This window comes from Dendropsophus ebraccatus, chromosome 6, assembly GCF_027789765.1.
Source record: "Dendropsophus ebraccatus isolate aDenEbr1 chromosome 6, aDenEbr1.pat, whole genome shotgun sequence".
Lineage (NCBI taxonomy): Eukaryota > Metazoa > Chordata > Amphibia > Anura > Hylidae > Dendropsophus > Dendropsophus ebraccatus.
Genome location: NC_091459.1, coordinates 61,754,536 through 61,772,598, shown reverse-complemented (window position 1 = coordinate 61,772,598; position 18,063 = coordinate 61,754,536).

Here is an 18,063-nt window from a genome sequence, read left to right as displayed (position 1 = left end):
CACCCTATAATATCTGAAATAAGATCTATCACAGCCAACCTATCACAATACATAGATAGGTTTTTGCAACCTTATGTCAAGGAAACACACACATACATCAAAGACACTACTCAGATCATCCACACCATTGAAAATCACACATGGCAACCCAACTGGCTTCTAGCTACTTTAGAGGTCAGTTCCCTATATACTTGTATTCAACACACACTAGGTATACGAGCAGTGCAGTACTTTCTACAACAAGACAATTCATTAAAAGAAGAACAAATACAATTCATTTTGAAGGGGAAAGATTTTATACTTTCTCACAATTATTTTTTCTTTGAAAAAGAATTTTTCTTGCAAATATCAGGTACGGCCATGGGTACCAGGTTTGCTCCTAGCTATGCCAATTTATTTATGGCACACTGGGAAGAGCAATACATCCTACCCCACCTAGGAGCAAGCCTGGTACTATGGAAGAGATATATAGACGATATTGTCATTATTTGGAAGGGTACAGAATTGGAATATATTGAGTTTATAAGATCTATAAACGATAACAACTCAAATCTCAAATTCACCTCACAACACAGCTATGAATCCATCGAATTCCTGGACCTGCAAATCAAAACACAGGGATCAACACATATATGTAACACATACAGAAAACCTACAGCCAAAAATGGATACATCAGATTTGATAGCTGTCACCTTCCACAATGGTTACTTAACATACCCTTTGGTCAGTTCAGGAGACTAAGACGCAACTGCACACATAATGAGAAGTTTGAGGAGGAGTCAAGCTTCTTAAAACAACAATTTCTAACAAAACACTACCCAGAAAATATTTTAGACAAAGCAATAGAAAAGACACGATCTCTAGACAGAAATTAATTTTTTAATGAACAAACGAAGACATTAGACACAACACAAACCTCAGAGCAAACTGCGAAGATAGTCATACCCTTCAACTCAAGTCATAAACAAGTTCATAAGATAATTAACAAACACTGGCACCACTTAAGGGACGATAAAATATTTGGTCCATTACTCCCTACAAAACCTCCCATTGTATATTCGAGAGCTAGCAATCTAGGTTTAAAGATCGCACCAACCATCAAGAAAAAAACAAACTCTACGCAAAAAATCTATTCATCCTGAACTAACAGGTTTCTACAGATGTGGACTATGCAATAACTGCAGAACAACACAATTCGAAAGACGCATAGAAAAGATCATATCCACTACCAACAGTTATGAACATAAAATTAAAGGAACTTTGACATGTAACTCAGAAAATGTTATATACATTATACAATGTCCCTGCCAGAAACAGTACATCGGAAGGACCTCGAGATCTTTGAAAAAAAGAATTTCGGAACACTTTTACAACATAAAAAGAGGTTATATGAAACATACTCTATCTGCCCACTATAAAGAGGTCCACGACAGTAAAATAAGAGGAACTAAATTTGCAGCCATTCATAAAGTAGAAACAGATTGGAGGGGAGGGAATTTCATTGCAAAAATGTCCAGACAGGAATCTCGGTATATTTTTGATTTCCAAACACTAGAACCATATGGCTTAAATGCAGAACTTGAGATTTTTGGTTTTCTATAGATACAGACAAAAACATAACTTATAACACTTCACTATATACATAGGCAATTAGTTTACGATATAATGTATACAGTCATAAAAACAATGAGGGGGCTGGATACAACAAAACTCACATTACTATTAACAACTATCACAAAATATACATTGGCACTAAATGCAATAAAAGTCCACTATCACTACCATGACTTTATTTCTGGTTTATGATTTTATATTTACTCTTGGTTTACAGGTGGGGGACTGGGTGTCCATCGACGAGTGGCACAGTACCAGACTGTTGACAAATGCTGATTGCGGGTCAGCTCACCTGCTACACTGGTGCTGGACTTTTCTCTTAGTACCAGACTGTTATATCAGTGCCTGGGCCGCCCCTTGAGGGACACCAGATTCTCAGCTCACTTTCATATATATTCTTATAAATCTGTGTATTTACATATAAACAAGGTTATCGTCTATGCAATACTACTCCAAAATATTATATGCAAGAGTAGAAAATATGATTATTGGGAGATTTACTACGTATAACTCAGTGTCAAACTTCAATATTGATAAATTGAAGAAAGAAAGCTGGACACTATAATACAGCGCACACCACTAAATCCAAAGATATACAAAGTTTATTAGGACAAACACAAAAAACACCACAAAAAGCAACAATAAAATCAATTAAAAAACCACAAAGGTATATGAAAAACTAGGCAGGAGGACAATATACTCTCCTACTTTACCAAGGAAACAAACATATTAGTAATGCTCCACATGATTAAATATGAAATTCATAGAGTGCATAAAAATGGCCGGCAACATGAAAGGAAAACAAATCTATAAATACAACGCAATATACCATATAAAGGATCCAAAGTGCTATAGTGCAAGTGAGTAGATAAATCATATAATTATTGTAAACACCAATATGAACCTTTAGTATAACAAACAATGCCCAACCATATATGCCACATGAAATAAATTACATAGGAGCAGAAACCCTGGTACAGACCCAACGCGTGTCGTCACACACAGTGACTTCGACCCCTGACGAAGTCACTGTGTGTGACGACACGCGTTGGGTCTTCCCTTTAAGAGAAACTTGGATCCCATTCCTTTAAGAGTGACATGGGTCCCGTCCCTATAAGAGTGACTTGGGTCCCATACCTTTAAGAGCGACTTGGGTCCCTTTAAGAGTGACTTGGGTCCCGTCCCTTTAAGAGCTACATGGATCCCTTTAAGAGCTACATGGATCCCTTTAAGAGCGACTTGGATCCCTTTAAGAGCGACCTGGGTCCCTTAAAGGGACCCAGGTCGCTCTTAAAGGGACCCAAGTCGCTCTTTAAAGGGAATCATTTCGCTTATAAAGGGACCCAAGTCGCTCTTAAAGGGACCCAGGTCGCTCTTAAAGGGACCCATTTAGCTCTTAAAGGGACCCATTTAGCTCTTAAAGGGACCTATTTCGCTCTTAAAGGGACCCAGGTCGCTCTTAAAGGTACCCAGGTCGCTCTTAAAGGGGCCCAGGTCGCTCTTAAAGGCACCCATTTTGCTCTTAAAGGGACATATTTCGCTCTTAAATGGACATATTTCGCTCTTAAAGGGACCCATTTTGCTCTTAAAGGGACACATTTAGCTCTTAAAGGGACATATTTCGCTCTTAAACGGACCAAGGTCGCTCTTAAAGGGACCAATTTTGCCCTTAAAGGGACCAATTTTGCTCTTAAAGGGACATATTTCGCTTTTAAAGGGACCCAGGTCGCTCTCAAAGGGACATATTTCGCTCTTAAAGGGACCAAGGTCGCTCTTAAAGGGACCGATTCTGCTCTTAAAGGGACATATTTCCCTCTTAAAGGGACATATTTCGCTCTTAAAGGGACCAATTTTGCTCTTAAAGGGACCCAGGTTGCTCTTAAAGGGACATATTTCGCTCTTAAAGGGACCCATTTTGCTCTTAACCCCTAGACGACCCAGGGCGTATAGTTACGCCATGGAAGTCTGTCCCCAGACGACCTAGGGCGTAACTGTACGCCCTGGGTGTTTCTCCCGCTATGAAGCTCGCTCCGGAGCGGAGCGCGCTTCATAGCAGGTGGGGGCCGGCTGCAGTGAGCGGCGCGACCGCGGTGTTTAAGTGTAAGTGACAGGGGGAGTCCCCTGTCACTTACCGATCGGGACCCCCGCAATGTGACTGCAGGGGTCCCGATCGTTGAAACAGACCGCCGGAGGTCTCTCACCTGCCTCCGTGCGGTCCGATCGGCGATCTGCTACACTAAGCCTGCACAGGCAGGCTCAATGAGCAGATCGCCGATCACACTGATCAATGCTATGCCTATGGCATAGCATTCATCAGAGTAGAAATCAAACTAATCTATGTAAAAGTCCCCCAAAGGGACTTCAAATGTGTAAAAAAAAAAAAGTTAACAACACTAACACACTGCCCCAAAACCCCTCCCCCAATAAAAGTTGAAATCACCCCCCTTTCCCATTATATAAATAAAACATATAAAAATAAATAAACAAATAAATATATAATATACCGTAGCGTGCGTAATTGTCCGATCTATTAAAATATAACAAGTGTCATTGCGAACGGTAAACGGCGTACACGAAAAGAGGGAAAAAAGTGTGCGGATTACCGATTTTATGTTACATTGTATATAAAAAATTTTTTATAAAAAGTGATCAAAACGTCCGATCTTCACAAATATGGTATTAATAAAAACTAGAGATCACGACGGGAAAAATGACGTCCCATACAGCCTCATAGGTGAAAAAATAAAACCGTTATAAGCGTCACAATAGGCCCATTTTATTTATAATTAATTGCCAAAAAAAAGGATTTCATTTAAAAAAAATATATAACATTAGAGAATCTCCGTAAACCTGCATGTGGTTGTGTTCGGGCTGACCTATAGAATAATGGTATCATGTCGCTGGTACCATATAGTGCATTACGTAGACACAGGAACCCCCTAAACGTTACCATATTGCATTCTTTTTTGCGATTTCACCAATTTATATCTTCATAAATAATATATTTGGAATTCCATCATACATGTTATGGTAAAATGAAAGACGCCATTACACAGTACAACTATTCCTGTAACAAATAAGCCCTTACATGGCCTTGTAGATAAAAAACTGAAAGTGCTAGAGCTCTTAGAAGGGGAGGATGGAAAAACGGAAACACTAAGATCAAAATTTGCGCGGTCCACTGGGTCATTTTGGGCCTGGTCCTCAAAGGGTTAAAGGGACATATTTCGCTCTTAAAGGGACCCATTTTGCTCCTAAAGGGACCCAGGTCGCTCTTAAAGGGACCGAAGTCGCTCTTAAAGGGACATATTTTGCTCTTAAAGGGACCGATTTTGCTCTTAAAGGAACATATTTCGCTCTAAAAGGGACATATTTCGCTCTTAAAGGGACCCATTTTGCTCTTAAAGGGACCCAGGTTGCTCTTAAAGGGACATATTTCGCTCTTAAAGGGACATATTTCGCTCTTAAAGGGACCCATTTTTCTCTTAAAGGGACATATTTCGCTCTTAAAGGGATTCAGGTCGCTCTTAAAGGGACCCAGGTTGCTCTTAAAGGGACCCATTTTGCTCTAAAAGGGACATATTTCGCTCTTAAAGGGACCCATTTTGCTCTTAAAGGGACCCAGGTCGCTCTTAAAGGGACATATTTTGCTCTTAAAGGGACCCAGGTTGCGCTTAAAGGGACCCATTTTGCTCTTAAAGGGACATATTTCGATCTTAAAGGGGCCCAGGTCGCTCTTAAAGGAACCCATTTTGCTCTTAAAGGTACATATTTCGCTCTTAAAGGGACCCATTTTGCTCTTAAAGGGACACATTTAGCTCTTAAAGGGACATATTTCGCTCTTAAAGGGACATATGCCAGTAAAGGCCCAGCAGTAGTCAACATGGATGCCATTTAAGGCCCAGCAGTAGTCAACATGGATGCCAGTTAAGGCCCAGCAAAAAGGAGGTAAGGGCAGGCCCAGCAGTAGTCAACATGGATGCCAGTACAGGCCCAGGAGTAGTCAGCATGGATGCCAGTACAGGCCCAGCAGTAGTCAACATGGATGCCAGTAAAGGCCCAGCAGTAGTCAACATGGATGCCAGTAAAGGCCCAGCAGTAGTAAACATGGATGCCAGTTAAGGCTCAGCAAAAAGGAGGCAAGGGCAGGCCCAGCCGAAGTCAACATGGATGCCAGTTTAGGCCCAGCAAAAAGGAGGCAAGGGCAGGCACACCTAGTGAGGCTCCCCCAAACTAGGCCAGACACTGCAGGGCCTTGAACACACAGAGAGCCATTACAAGTGGCCAGGGTGCTCTCCCCTGGCTGATCAGCATAAGCTGTAGTAGGTTTCACTGATTGTTGATTGACAGCTGACACACCAGTCAGCTGTCAGTACCTGGGCAGGACCTGGAGCCTCAGCCCCTATCTCTCCTGGGGGCTGGGACTACAGGTTGCATAAGTATCCTCCTCTGTCTTCCACCACCTGCCTGTGAAAGTGCCTAGTTCGCTAGTGTATCTGGATCAAGTGTTTTCCCTGCTTTGTATTTCTGGTAACTTAACTTTTGCCTTCTGACTTATCGACTACCCCTTGGACACGTTTTGTACTGCACCGCTCTGACCCGGATTCCTGACCTTGCTCTCATTGTGTTTTGTCTGTCTTGTTTCGTTTAGTGTTGCACTTTAGTAGATCAGGGACTGCCGTCCAGTTGTCCGTTTGCCACCTTGGGAATCTGAGGCAAGCAGGTAGGGGCAGCGGGGTGGGTGCCAGCTTTAGGGCTCACCTGTCCTTGTGTCTCCTGTCCCTATCCTAACAAATACAGTGTAGTACACACTAGTTTAGGGGGTGCTTGACAGTGATATCTGGTATGGGCACCAACTGTATACACTTTCTGTCACCCCAATACAATGAGCAGTGAAATTCTATGCAGGATGCACTACATATCCCAGCTATACAGTGTAGTACGCACTAGTTTGGGGGGGGGGCCTTGATGGTGCTTTCTGGTATGGGCAACAACTGTACACACTTTGTCACTCCAATACAATGAGCAGTGAAATAAGTTCTATGCAGGATGCACTACATATCCCAGCTATACAGTGCAGTACATATTAGTTTAGGGGGGGGGCTTGACGGTGCTATCTTGTATGGGTAACAACTGTAAACATTTTGTCACCCCAATACAATGAGCAGTTAAGTAAGTTCTATGCAGGATGCACTACAAATCCCAGTTATACAGTGCAGTACACACTAGTTTAGGGGGGGCTTGACGGTGCTATCTGGTATGGGCAACAACTGTACACACTTTGTCACCCCAATACAATGAGCAGTGAAGTAATTTCTATGCAGGATGCACTACATATCCCAGCTATACAGTGCAGTACATACTAGTTTAGGGGGGGCTTGACGGTGCTATCTGGTATGGTCAACAACTGTACACATTTTGTCATCCCAATACAATGAGCAGTGAAGTAAGTTCTATGCAGGATGCACTACAAATCCCAGCTATACAGTGCAGTACACACTAGTTTAGGGGGGGCTTGATGGTGCTATCTGGTATGGGCAACAACTGTACACACTTACTTCACTACTCATTGTATTGGGGTGACAGAAAGTTCTATGCACTACAACTCCCAGCTATACAGTGCAATACACACTAGTTTAGGTGGTGCTATCTGGTATGGGCAACAACTGTACACACTTTGTCACCCCAATACAATGAGCAGTGAAGTAATTTATATGCGGGATGCACTATAGCTCCCAGACATACAGTGCAGTACACACTAGTTTAGGTGGTGCTATCTGGTATTTAAGTTCCATGCGAGATGCACTACAAATCCCAGCTATACAGTGCAGTACACCAGGACCACCAGCCCCAAAATCAAAAAGGAGTACACTGAGCACTTCTTAGGGGTGTGTATGCAACACCTAATGCCCCCTTTCTGCCAGCAGCCGGTCACCACAGTGTGCTGGTTAAATCGCGGTAGCAGCACTGCAACTCCCAGCCAGCAGTTTGTATTAATAGTATTAATAAAAGCTTTTTGTTTATATTGCTAGTATATACCCTGCCTACTGGAACGCTAAATCCTACACTGACACTCTCCCTGACCAGCAGCAGCTCTGTCCCTGATCTCTCACAGCATGCGTCTGAAGCAAGCACTGCCGGCGCCGAGTTTTATATGGCAGGGTCATCTGATCTGGCCAACCAATCGCTGCTATCGACATGTATGGGTCCCACGTCATTGCAGGATGTACCAAAGAGTCTCCTGCATGTTTATTGGAAAACTTACAGGAAAAGGATGATGAGATTTCCTCGAGTATCGCAAGATGCTCATCGAGATTGCGTTCGCTCATCTCTTTTTATGTTCATACAACATCCCTCAGTTCCTTAACCAGTTAGGCGGATGGCGGAGTACACCGCTGTTAAGGCCAGATCAGCAGGAACAGGTGGTCAAATGGATAGCTGATAATGCTTCCACCCATATGTCCACCACCACCCATTCGTCCACACAATCCAGTCTCGACGGCAGCCAAAAGTTTGGACTGCAGAAACCTTGCTGTGACCCTCTTTCCTCTCAACCTGCCCAATATTCCCAAGACATTCATCTCCCCTTTGCCCACGCCCATTACCTGAATTCTGGTCCTTTTCTAGCATTGGAACTGCAGGAATCCCAGGAGCAACCTGAGAATTATCTATGTAGTGAAATCGGCAGAGATGATGATGATGATGATGATGATGATTACGAGACACAATTGCCATCAGGGAAGGCTATGGGTCTGTCCATTGGGAAGGAGGAAAATCACAGTGATGAAGTTGAGGAGGAGGCGGTCAACGACTTAGGGACCGACCCCACCTGGCCTGGGGAGTCGTCAAGCGGGAAAAGCAGTGGAGTTGCGGAGGCCCGTGCAGCCCCCCAAACTGCGTCGAGAGGCAGGGGACACTTAATAGAGATAAGGCAGGCAAGAGGCAACAGAGCTGAGACCCGCATCAACCTTTAGGGGCCGTGTTTCTTTGGTTTGGATATTTTTTAATGTCTGCGCTGATGATAAATGGAGCACGGTGTTCTCACTGTGCCATTCAAAATTAGTCGGGGCTCTGAAAAAAAGCAACCTCACCACCTTGGGAATGCGGTGTCATTTGGAAGGCAAGCACTAGGCAGAGTGGGAGAGAGCGAATGTGGGACAAGCTGCGTCAGGCGTCCTTGCTGCTGCCTCTTTCCCTCGATTGTCTGCTGCCTCTGTAGTCCAGATGACCAGGAAGGACACTAAAGCATCGGTCTCCGATTCAGTCACGTCTAGACAGCCCCGTAATGACCTGCAAGGATAATGGAGGGAGCCCATGACAAGGGGAGATTGCAGGAGTGTAGTGGGGTAGGAAGGGGATAACTAAGGCTCGGAGAGGTAGGGGGCGGAGTGGAAGCTAATGGTCTATAAATAGGGGGAGGGGGGGACTGCGTGCTCAGTCATTTAGTCACAGCGGGTAGCAGAAGAGTGGACGGACGTACTGACCTGTAACAATGCTGTCTGCTGAGAAATTAGTGAGGCAAGTTCGCCTGCTGGAAGCTCACCACGGTCCTGGATGGATGGCACAGCAGCTGCAGGGGCCCCCTTCTGCTCCCATCCCGGAGGTTCCTGCGGGGAGAGCACCGAGGACTCGCGGCTCCAGGCCCCCTGAGAGACTCAGCCCGGACGCTGCTCCATGCTCCCGGCGCCACCTCGGTGAGCATTGCGGTGCCGGGGGCAAGCGGGGGCAGGAATCCAGGAAGGCGGCGGGGAGCGCTGGATCGGGAGGCCACGACGGCGGGACGCGTGGCCTCCTGACATCGGGGCCGGCATCTGGAGAGGACGGCTGTTCCCCCTGCGGAGGTACGGATCGGGGGGAGAGCCCGGCGCGCGGCGAGTGGAGGCGTTCCGGAGCGGTCACCATTGGCTTCAGCGCGGGCTGGGATGAGAGCGGCAGGTCAGGCCGGAAGAGTAGGCCGTGAGGACGCGCTGCACGCCATGGTCACGACTCCCGGCATGCGTCGGCGGCATGACGTCAGCGCTCGTCGCCGGGACGAGTGGGGATTGGCCAGACAAGCTGTTACTCCTCCAGCCGGAGGGCGGGCTAGTAGGGGGTCGTAGGTCGCGGGCTACAGGAGACCTTCCCGGATACGGGGAGAGGTGGCTACGCCCCCCGCTGGGGGTCCCATTCGGGGAGAGCTGCGACCGGGCAGTGAAAAGCAAGCTGGGGGGCGGAGCCAGCCCTTCCATCAGTACCGACAGCCTGGAGATGGGGGATGACGACGCCGGGGGGCTGCGTTTGCCTTCCCCGCTGGTAAGGGGGTCTGCCTCCCCTAGTGAGGTGCGGCTTGGTCCTAGTTCGGAGTCCAGGATCCCTGGAGCGTCTAGGCAGGAACTGACGGGCGTGGAGGTCGCTCGGCCCGGGTCGGAGGTCCAGGAGTCGGTTGGAGCAGCAGGATCATCTGGGTTCAGTAGTTCGACGGCTGCCGCAGGGTCCCCAGTGGCGAGATCGGGTGAGTCTACAACCACTGCATTACACTCGGAGGGTGGGGGGAACATTGCTCTTAATTTAGCTGGGGTGCAGGCTTTTTTGCAAGGGGTACAAGCGCTGTTAGGGCAGGTCGCTGCGCCTGTGCAGGCTTCGCCAGGTATGGTGTGGGGTGGCGCGGGGGCTGTGGGGTCTGGGCCAGTGTCTGGTGGCGGAGTCGCGGCTGGGGGGCCAGGGGTGGCGGGGGCTGTGTGCGGGAGTACTGCGGTGGCCGGGAAGGCCCGACTGCGGGGGAGAAGGTGGCAGACGAGGTACGCCTGGGCGACGGTGCTCGGGGCGAGGTGTACGTCTGCTTCGAGGGCCCGTTGGGGGCGCACTCAGGGCCGTATTTGCCACTAGGCACCCCTGGTCCGGTGCCTAGGGCGGCGCCCTTCGGGGGGCGGCACCCGCAGGAAACAAAAAATTTTTTTTATAAAAAAAAAAAAAAATCTCCCCTGCCGCCGTAGGCACCGGACCACGGGTGCCTAGTCCGCCGCCCGGGGGGGGGGGGGGGGGGGGGGAGGGGGGATGTTGCTGTGCAGCTTCCAGTGAGCTTCCGGCGGGCACACACTGCCTCTATCACAGGCCGGAAGCTCACAGCTGCAGCCCTGCGGTCCTTCTCTCCCGGTCGGCAGCGACGCACGTGACGTCATCGCGCCGAACAGGAGAGAAGTTCGTACACCGCGGGGCTGCAGCTGTGAGCTTCCGGCCTGTGATAGAGGCAGTGTGTGCCCGCCGGAAGCTCACTGGACCCGGCCCCGGCCTACCTCACCTGCCTCTGCTCCCCGGCCGCTCCCTCTTCCCCAGCCTCTCTCCCAGCATCCCCACAGCCTCTCCCCCAGCATCCCCACAGCCTCTCCCCCAGCACCCCCCCAGCCTCTCACCCAGCACCCCCCCAGCCTTCCCCCAGCACCCCCCCAGCCTCTCACCAGCACCCCCCAGCCTCTCACCAGCACCCCCCCCAGCCTCTCACCAGCACCCCCCCAGCCTCTCACCAGCACCCCCCCAGCCTTTCACCAGCACCCCCCCCAGTCTCTCCCCCAGCACCCCCCAGCCTGCCTCTCCCTCTGCACCCCCCAGTCTCTCCCCCAGCACCCCCCCAGCCTCTCACCAGCACCCCCCCCAGCCTCTCACCAGCACCCCCCCAGCCTCTCACCAGCACCCCCCCCAGTCTCTCCCCCAGCACCCCCCAGCCTCTCACCAGCACCCCCCCCAGCCTCTCACCAGCACCCCCCCAGCCTCTCACCAGCACCCCCCCCGCCTCTCACCTGCACCCCCCCCAGTCTCTCCCCCAGCACCCCCCAGCCTCTCCTCTAGCACCCCCCCAGTCTCTTCCCCAGCACCCCCCAGCCTCTCCTCTAGCACCCCCCAGCCTGCCTCTCCCCCCGCACCCCCCCCGCCTCTCACCAGCACCCCCCCCCAGCCTCTCACCAGCACCCCCCCCAGCCTCTCACCAGCACCCCCCAGCCTCTCCTCTAGCACCCCCCAGCCTGCCTCTCCCTCTGCACCCCCCAGCCTCTCCCCCAGCACCCCCAGCCTCTCCCCCAGTCTCTCCCCCAGCACCCCCCAGCCTCTCCTCTAGCACCCCCCAGCCTGCCTCTCCCTCTGCACCCCCCAGCCTCTCCACCAGCACCCCCCCAGCCTCTCCCCCAGCACCCCCAGCCTCTCCCCCAGCCTCTCCTCTAGCACCCCCCCAGCCTGCCTCTCCCTCTGCACCCCCCAGCCTCTCCACCAGCACCCCCCCAGCCTCTCACCAGCACCCCCCCAGTCTCTCCCCCAGCACCCCCAGCCTCTCCCTCTGCACCCCCAGCCTCTCCTCTAGCACCCCCCCAGCCTGCCTCTCCCTCTGCACCCCCCAGCCTCTCCACCAGCACCCCACCCAGCCTGCCTCTCCCTCTGCACCCCCAGACTCTCCACCAGCACCCCCCAGCCTCTCACTAGCACCCCCAGTCTCTCCCCCAGCACCCCCCAGCCTCTTCCTCTGCACCCCCAGCCTCTCCTCTAGCACCCCCCCAACCTGCCTCTCCCTCTGCACCCCCAGTCTCTCCACCAGCACCCCCCCAGTCTCTCCACCAGCACCCCCCAGTCTCTCCCCCAGCACCCCCCCCAGTCTCTCCCCCAGCACCCCCAGCCTCTCCCTCTGCACCCCCCAGCCTCTCCACCAGCACCCCCCCAGCCTCTCACCAGCACCCCCCAGTCTCTCCACCAGCACCCCCCAGCCTCTTCCTCTGCACCCCCAGCCTCTCCTCTAGCACCCCCCCAACCTGCCTCTCCCTCTGCACCCCCCAGCCTCTCCACCAGCACCCCCCCAGCCTGCCTCTCCCTCTGCACCCCCAGCCTCTCCTCTAGCACCCCCCCAGCCTGCCTCTCCCTCTGCACCCCCCAGCCTCTCCACCAGCACCCCCCCAGCCTGCCTCTCCCTCTGCACCCCCAGACTCTCCACCAGCACCCCCCAGCCTCTCACTAGCACCCCCAGTCTCTCCCCCAGCACCCCCCCAGCCTCTTCCTCTGCACCCCCAGCCTCTCCTCTAGCACCCCCCCAACCTGCCTCTCCCTCTGCACCCCCAGTCTCTCCACCAGCACCCCCCCAGTCTCTCCACCAGCACCCCCCCAGTCTCTCCCCCAGCACCCCCAGCCTCTCCCTCTGCACCCCCCAGCCTCTCCACCAGCATCCCCCCAGCCTCTCACCAGCACCCTCCAGTCTCTCTCCAGCACCCCCCAGCCTCTTCCTCTGCACCCCCAGCCTCTCCTCTAGCACCCCCACAACCTGCCTCTCCCTCTGCACCCCCCAGCCTCTCCACCAGCACCCCCCAGCCTCTCCCCCAGCACCCCCCCCCCAGCCTCTCCCTCTGCACCCCCAGTGTCTCCCCCAGCACCCCCCCAGTCTCTCCTTCTACACCCCCCAGCCTCTCCTCCTGCACCCTCAGCACCCCCCAGCGTCTCCCCTAGCAACCCCCAGCACCCCCACAGCCTCTCCCCCAGCACCCCCCGCCCTTCCTCCAGCACCCCCCAGCCTGTCCTTCTGCACCCCCTAGCTTCTCCTCCTGCACCCCCCAGCCTCTCCCTCTGCACCCCCATCTGCTCTCCCTGCCCCCCCAGCTTCTCCCCCTGCCCCCATCTGCTCCTCCGCCTGTTCCACTGCTGCTCCCCCTGCTATCCCAGCTTCTCCCTTGCCCCCCAGCTGCTCTCCCTTCCCCCCAGCTTCTTGCCCTGCCTATCACCCCATCTTCTCCTGCCCCCTTCTCCTCCGCCTGTCCCCACTTCTGCTCCCCCTGCCACCCCAGCTACTCCCCCTGCCCCCCATCTTCTCCCCCTGCCACCCCAGCTGCCCCATCTTCTCCCAGCCACCCTAGCTTCTCCCTCTGCCTCCCTAGACTCTCCCCCTGCCACCCCTAGCTGCTCCCCCTCACTGTCACCCCAGCTGCCCGCCTGCAGACGAGTTTTGGTCGGAGAAGTCTTCATGATGCTGCGCCAGATGGAGAAGAAAGCAAAAAAGTGAGCGACGCCAATCGGAGAAGACGTCACCTGTGAGTCATTAGTAACTGCACTGTAATCACTTTTATCGTGTGCAGAGCCTGTGTACCATTGGGTCAGTGTATTGTTTGCGGTAGTGTACTGACACAGCCCTGCAGTCACTACAGTACACTAGCGCAAACTTTTAAGCTAGGACCCAACTACAACAGCTGCAGGCACTACAACTCCCAGCATATGCTGAGGGCTGCAGACTGTCAGTACATGCTGGGAGTTGTAGTGCCTGCAGCTGTTGTAGTTGGATCCTAGGTGAATTATACACTGGATGCTTTGTGGGAGATCAGAATACATAGATCTGTGGGGGCTCAGTGCAGGGAAGTGACCCCAGAACATCACTAATAGGGGATAGAACAAAAAGTGATGTTCTGGGGTCACTTCCCTGCACTGAGCCCCCACAGATCTATGTATTCTGATCTCCCACAAAGCATCCAGTGTATAGGACCCAACTACAACAGCTGCAGGCACTACAACTCCCAGCATGTACTGACAGTCTGCAGCCCTCAGGATATGCTGGGAGTTGTAGTACAGTGTAGACAGATGTATTGCTGGACCTTCAGGGCTGATGGTTGTCACCCACAGATTGCAGCCACAGGAGCCTCTGCACACAGTGATTTATTACAGGGTTGTCTTCTCAGAGACTAAAACTCCCAGCATACCCTGAGAGCTGTATAAATAGAGGGGGTTCTGAGAGTTTTAGTTCGACTGAAAAAGGGATATGTCACAGATACAGATGAATCCAGGAAAGGACGGGGTCAGCGTGTCGTGTCTCACTGGTTCTATATTGATGGGCCCCAAGGATTATTTCCTCTGGTGGGCCCCAGGTACCCCAGTCCCACACTGGACAGAAGCGGTCCACAAACTAAGACGTCCCCAGCCTCCTTCCTCCATCACGTCTGTTTGATGAGAATAGCGGGCATCAAGCAGAGCGACAAAGGGTATATATCATGCATGTAACCAGCCAGTGCCGGGGGGGGGGGGGGGGGGGGCGCCTCGGCGTGCAAAGTGCCTAGGGCAGCATGAACTCTAAATACAGGCCTGGGCGCACTTGAAGCCGGAAGTTAAGGAATGCATTTGAAAAGAGGAGTATGTGGAGATTTTTTCCCTCCTCCCTCTGGAAAAATTTAATTTGGATAGGATTAAGCCGAACGAGAGCAAAAAGGAGGAGGAGCGTCGGCGATACAGGCTGATCCCGCGGACCTTCTCGAATTGGCTCCAGGCTTTCGGCATTTTAGCCAGTGTAGTGGGGGAAAAGGCCCCGGAGCATTGGGGGCTGGGCAGTCCTTTCGGGAAGGGGCCGGCGGTTCCGGGTCTGGGGGGGGGGGCGGCCGGCCGGAGTTGGAAAAGGCTGCTGCTGGCAGTACAATGAGGGGCACTGCAAATTTGCCTCCGACTGCCGATTCAAGCATGAATGCTCCGGTTTTAGCGGGGCTCATAGCTTGTCCAGATGTTTCCGGAAGGGATGCTGCCCTATCTCGGGCGTTACCCAAATACGGAGGCGGCGGCGTTGCTAAGTGGGGGGTTTAATGAGGGGTTCCGGATACCGGGTCCGGGGGGGGAAGGGGGTTCCGAGTAGCGAGGGTCGCAATCTGGTGTCGACGTTGGCGCGGCCGGAGGTTGTTACGGAGAAGCTTCTCCGGGAGGTCGAGTTGGGATGCATGGCGGGCCCGTTTGATGTATGCCCGCTGCCGGGTTTGTGGGTTTCGCCGCTGGGTCTAGTGCCAAAAAAGGAGCCGAACAAATTTCGGCTCATTCATCACCTGTCGCACCCGGCTGGGGCGTCAGTGAATGACTGCATAGACCCGGAGCTCTGCGCCTTGTCTTATACTTCGTTTGATGCGCCGCTTCGTTGGGTGCGCAGGTATGGAAAGGGGGCCCTGTTGGCCAAAACGGATATTGAGGCAGCGTTTCGGTTGTTACCTGTGCATCCGGATAGTTTCCGTTTTTTGGGCCGTCTGTGGCAGGGGCAGTTTTTTGTGGATTTATGCCTACCAATGGGCTGTTCCATCTCTTGCGCGTATTTTGAGGCCTTTGGCACGTTGTTGGAGTGGGTAGTGATGATCTGTTGGTGTGGCGGGAATTTTTGGAGAGGTACAATGGCCGCAACATCCTTATGGAAGTGGAGGTTGTCAGAGAAGATTTGGTTTTGTTCACGGATGCGGCTGGTGGGCTGGGCTACGGGGCGTATTTTCAGGGGCAGTGGAGTGCGGCACGGTGGCCGAGGGATTGGGTGGACGGGGGTTTGGTTAGGAACCTCATGGTCTTGGAAATGTTCCCGATTGTGGTGGCGCTGGAGTTGTGGGGAGAACAGCTGCGGGATAGGCGGGTGCGTTTTCAGTGCGACAATCTGGGGGTGGTCCAAGCCATCAATGCGCAGTCGGCTAGTTCGCCTCCTGTAGTTCGGTTGTTGCGGCGCATAGTGTTAAAAGGGTTGGAGCTCAATGCTTGTTTTTCTGCTGCGCATGTGCCGGGGATCCGTAATGAGATAGCTGATGCGCTTTCTCGCTTTCAGTGGGATCAATTTTGAGAACTGGCACCAGGGGCCGAGCTTCACGGCAGTCCTTTCCCGGAATGGCTTTGGTGGATGGCTTGAAGGCGACGTTGGGGCTGGTTCAGCGGTCGGTTTGCCCAGCGACGTGGATGGCGTATTGCAGGTTTTGGAGGGAGTGGGAACTGTTTCTGGGGGATCTCAGTGGGGTTAAGGGACCGCAGGATTGGGAGGTGTGTTTGCTTTATTATGTCGGTTGTTGTTTTGAACGGGGGGTGTCTCCGTCGGGGGTGAGTCAGCGTGTGTCTGCGTTGGCATTTTGGTTTCAGGCGAGGGGGGTACGGGACCTGACAAAATCCTTTCTGGTGGCAAGGGCGCTTCGGGGTTTCTGGAGGGGTCGGGCTGTACCAGATGCCCGCAAGCCGGTGTCACTGGATATGTTGTGGAAGTTGGTGGGCGTCTTGCCCAGGGTGTGTTCCTCGGTGTACGAGTGCCGCTTGTTTTTATTGGCTTTTTCGCTTGCCTTTTTCGGGGCATTTCGCATCTCGGAATTGGTGGCGCCTAGTAAGCGCAGGGTGGGGGGGTCTGTTGGTTGGGGGCGTGGTGTTGCGGTCGTCCGGTTTGGACTGCAGATTGGGTGTGACGAAGATCAGCGGGGACGGGGGTCATGGGTGCGGTTGAGGGCGTGGCCTGGGTCGGCGGTTTGTCTAGTGCTGGCTTTTGAATCCTTTGTGGAGCTGCGGCTTTCAGGGGGCAGTCCGTTGTTGTCCCACGCGGATGGGACCTTTTTATCGGTCTATCAGTTTGTGTAGGTTTTCAGGCGCTGTGTGCGGGAAATAGGTTTGGAGCCGTCAGAATTTAGTTCGCACTCCTTCCGGATAGGGGCAGCCACTGAGGCGGCGAGATGGGGGTTCGCTCCCGAAGTCATAAAGCGGATTGGCAGGTGGGAGTCGAACAGGTTCAGGCTGTATGTGCGTCCTCACCTGTTGTGAATAGTGTCGTGGGGGGTGTGTGTGTTTTTTTATTTCTGCAAATGGCGGGGTAAGGGGGGGGTGTTTTGCTAATGTTATGTGTTGTGTTTTTTAGGTTTTTCCCCATGCCTCATCTGGATTGTCGGGCATTCCTATGTTCGCAGGGGGTGTGCACGGGCGGCTCTGAGGCCGAGCGGGCGGCATCTGGGCTTCCCAAGGCTTGAAGTGCAGGTCCGGTGGTTGGGGTTTGGGGGGCTCATGTGGTCAAGGTTGCTGCCTGAGCTACAGGGTTTCGCAGACAGGGACCGGGCGCCTGACATTTTAGTGATCCATGCGGGGGGCAATGATCTGGGGGTGCGGTCGTCTAGGGCGATAATGCGTGATGTTAAATTGGACTTGCTACGCCTTTGGTGCACCTTCCCGGGGGTCCTTACGGTCTGGTCCGATATAGTCGCTAGACACCAGGCGAGATCGGTAGCCAGCATAAATAAGGCCAGGATCAAGATTAATAAAGTGGTGGGGAGGTTTGTGGCCAGAAATGGAGGTGTGGTGGTTCGACACAGGGAACTGGAGGAGGGGGTTGGCGATTTGCTGGATTCGGACGGGGTGCACCTCAATGACATCGGCCAGGATTTATGGAACCTGGGGATTAGGGATGGAATAGAGCGCGCTCTGTAGTTGTGGAGGGGTGACAATTAGCAAGGGATCACTAATGGTCTCTATGGCCGAAGTGGGAGGGGCTTTTGGAGGTTTTTTGGCAATTTAGCACTTTGGGAATTGGGGAGGAGGTATACATACCCCTCCTTATATAATGGTTATGTTAATGGTTTTGGTGCTGGGGTGGTACTCATCCTTAGTTGTTCCCTGTGGGCTAGGGTCCCGGGGAAGGTGGTTGGTCTCTCGGAGGGGTGCCTTTGGGCAGGTGCCGGCGGCTAAAGGCAATGCAGAGACTTGGT